The following is a 4,057-nucleotide window of genomic DNA, read 5'->3' on the forward strand; positions in this document are numbered from 1 at the left end:
TGGACCGAACAACATATATGTAACCTGAGCTATTTGGATAGAGGATTGGAGAGAAAAACCTGACTCAAGTGAGATGAGGGATGAGTGAGAAGTGCCAAAGTGGACACAGCCAGTGTAGGCAGCTCTTTCTAGAAGTTTATGAATGGTAGGAAAGAGATGAGATGGTGGCTGGAGAAGGGTATGGAGTTGAAGGAACAGACTTGAGCCATCTGGAAAGAGCCAATGAAGGAGAGGCTGAAGACATGAGAGAACAAAGGGAAACTTGATTTTGTTCAGTTCTGGAATGGGACCGAAGGAATAGGCTTCCACTCTGGCAACTGGTCTCCCTTCACAGTCTCAATCATAAATTTCAAATCATCAGTCAACACTGTCCAATATCCTACTATACTCCCCAAGTACAAGTTTTTCCGTAAATAACTATTTCACATTTTCTCCTCTCTCCTCAAACCTCCCTCCCACTCCACTGCCAAGTGATGACACTTTCCGCACCCATCTGTGAGAAAGTAGAGACAATCAAACCAGCACTGTCTCATCCTCTAGCATCAAACCTACCAAAGACTTGCACATCTGCTCATGCACCCTGCCTTCCCTCCTATTAGCACATGATGCATGTCCCTGTGCCTCTGGAAGGCCAGCCCCTCCAAGTGTACCCTGAATCCCTGTCACCACCCTCACAAGGACCTGGCTTCTACAGTTATCCCTTTTCACTGCTGCTCCAATTTCTGCCTTCTATGGATCATTCTCTTCATATCCATCCCTCTCCCACTTTCTTATTTCCCTCAAGCTAACTGCTTCACTTCTTCACTTCCATTCAGACAAAAATTCCTGAATGAGCTACCTATACAGGCTGTCACCATTCCTTCATTCCCATCATCTCAGCTCACTCCAGCTGGCTTTCCATCCCCATCATGCACTACAAAAGTTTTCGTAAAAGCCACCAGTGACCTACATCTTGTGAAAACTACTGGTTAGTTTCCTGTCCTCACCTTACTTGATCTGTCAACAGCGTTGGACCCAATGGCTTCCTCTCTCCTTCTAACACTTTCTTCCATTGGCTTCCAGGAGCCCACACTCTCCTGGTTTCTCTCCCGCCTCGCTGGCTACCCATTCTCAGTGTCCCTTGCTGGCTCCTCCTCACCACCCAACCTCCAAATGTTGGAATGCACCAGGGCTCAGTCCTTGCACCTCTCCTCTCTTCTCTATCGGCACTCACCCTCTAGACAATCTTATCCAGTCTTGTGATTATCAAAATACATCATTTATCCACTTACAATTCCCCAAATATGTATGACCCCTGCAAGGTCCTCTCCTGAAATTCATACCCATGTATCTCGCCACCTCATCAAGCTTGCCTGGATATCTAATGGGCATTTCAGACTTAACCTGGTCACACACACACTGCAGATTCACTCTTCCCAAGCCGTTCCCTTCCAGTCTTCCTCATTTCACTACATGGCACTGCTATTCTTCCAAGTACCTAAGGGAAAAATCTGGGAAGTCTACTAGGATGGCCAGGTAGTGTGGAGTGCCCATTTGGGATTTGTAGCTAGGGATTCTCTCCATTTTCCTCACCCCCCACCATGTCTAATCCATCAGAATTCCACCAGTTCTACCTTAAAAATATGTCCCAAGTGTCCTCACCTCTCCATCTCCATGACTACCACCCTGGGCCAAACCACCATCATCTCTATCTGAATTATTGCAATAGCATCTATTTAATAAATTAGTTATCTAGGGCTGCCATAAAAATTATCACAAATTGAGCAGCTTAAAACAACAGGAATTTATTCTTTCATGGATTGGAAATGAGAAGTCTGAAATCACGGTGTTGGCAGGACTATGTTCCCCCTGAAGGGTCTAAGGGAGAATCCTTCCTGCTTCTTCCAGCTGCTGGTGGCTCCAGGCATTCCTTGGCTTGTGGCCACCTTACTCCAGACTCTACCTGTCTCCTTCACATGGCCTTCTTCCTGTCTCTTTCCTTATAAAGACACTTGTCATGGAATTTAGGCCCCCCCAGGTAATCATGGCTGATCTTATTTTGAGATCTTTGACTCAACTACATCCGCAAAGACTTTTTCTAAATAAGGTCATGTTCACAGGTTCTGGGTGGAACAGGGCCACCATTCAAACAACTGCAGCATCCAAACTGGTCTCCCTGCCTCCACTTCCCACCAGTCCCTTCTCCACAGCAAGCAGAGAGGCCCACCCCTTTGTCACACTCCAGCTGCACTGTTGGGACAGTTCCTGACACATATTAGATTCACAATAATTTTAGGGGTGAACAAATGCACAGGTGTTAAGATTGGACATGACCTTCTTTCCTGACTAAGCACAGGATTAATTTTCTGGAATTTCCACCCTTACAAAGAAACCAGAACATTTGAGGAGTGATTTAAAAGACTTGGGAATGTTTAGAGTACAGACAATTCTGAAAGCAAGTGGTGTCTCCTTCAGCTCTCTGAGGGGCTTTCATGGGACAGAAGGTACAGACTTCGTGTGGCTCCAACACCCAGAAGTAGGACCAGTGGAGGTGATTTTCCCAGGAGGACTTCCTAACAATGACAGCTTCCTAAAAGTGACAATCCCTGCTTCTGCTTCCAGAAGTGGCTCAAGAGTGAAGGGAGAACACCACAACAAAAAACCAAACAACCCAATTAACAAATGGACAAAGGACCTGATTAGACTTTGCTCCAAAGGGGATATACAAATGGCCAATAAACACGTAAAAAGATGCTCAACACTATTAGTCATTAGGGAAATGCAAATCAAAACCACAATGAGATATCTCATACCCGTTAGTATGACTATTATTTTTAAAAGAAAAAGAAAATAACAAGTGTTAGCAAGGATGTAGATAAATTAGAACCCTTGTACATTGCTGGTGGGAATGCAAAATGGTGCAGCCACTGTGGAAAACAATAAATTTGGCTACCCCTTGATAAGTTAAACATAGAATTACCATAATTCCACTCCTAGGTATATACCCCAAAGAACTTCAAACAGGTATCTAAATAAAAACTTGTACATCAAGTTTGTACATAGCAGCATCATTATTCATAATAGCCAAAAGGTGGAAATAACTCAAATATCCATCCATAGATGAATGAATGAACAAAATGTGCTATATCCATACAATATAATGTTATTCAAATATAAAAGAGAATGAAGGTCTTGTACATGCTACAATGTGGATGAACCTTGAAAACATCATGCTACATGAAAGAAGCCAGACACAAAAGGTCATATATTGCACGATTTCACTTATATGAAATATCCAGAATAGGTAAATCCACTGAGACAGAAAGGAGACTCATGGTCACCAGGAGCTTGGGGGGAAGGGGAATAGGGAGTGACAAGTAATGGGTATGGGGTCTCCTTTTGTGGTAATAAAAATGTTCTGAAAGTAGATAGTGGTGATGGTTGCACAGTGTTGTGAATGTCCTGAATGTCACTGAATTGTATACCTTAAAATGGCTGAAATGGTAGATTTTAGTTATGTGCATTTTACCACAATAACAAAAAGGAGATTAAGGGAAGATAGCCTCTTGGCAGAGGACCTGAAGAGGTGATTTATAGGGACAGGGGCAGCATGAATCCTCCATGAAGTCCTTTCCAAGGTCTGGGTTCTACAGAGCAGAGACTCACCATGTGTCCTCTCTCTGATGGCTCCTGGTCTGAAGACTTCAGGAGCATCCCCCGAGCACCTAATCCAGGCTTCCCAGGGTCCGAGGAGAAAGCCCAGTGTCCTATTGCTCAGTTGGAGCCCCAGGATGGTTGAGAACTCCTGCTGTGGGCATTAGGAACTCAGGCTGCAGTTACAAATGAGACCAGGGAGGGCTTGGGAAAGATGACAATCTGCCCATGGCAGGATGGGGTAAGCTGGCCTGGGCTGGTGGTGGGGATAAGGCACTGCCAGCCAGAGCTGGCCAGGAGCTGACCTCCGCCACAGGCTACGTTCTTGCTTTCCTGCTCCATTCTGCTGCCACCACTGCCCACCTACTCTGACAGCGGTGACACTGAAAGTGTCCTTGAAGGGGCAGTAACAACGGCCTCCCTC

The sequence above is a fragment of the Lemur catta genome, chromosome X, assembly GCF_020740605.2.
Source record: "Lemur catta isolate mLemCat1 chromosome X, mLemCat1.pri, whole genome shotgun sequence".
NCBI lineage: Eukaryota > Metazoa > Chordata > Mammalia > Primates > Lemuridae > Lemur > Lemur catta.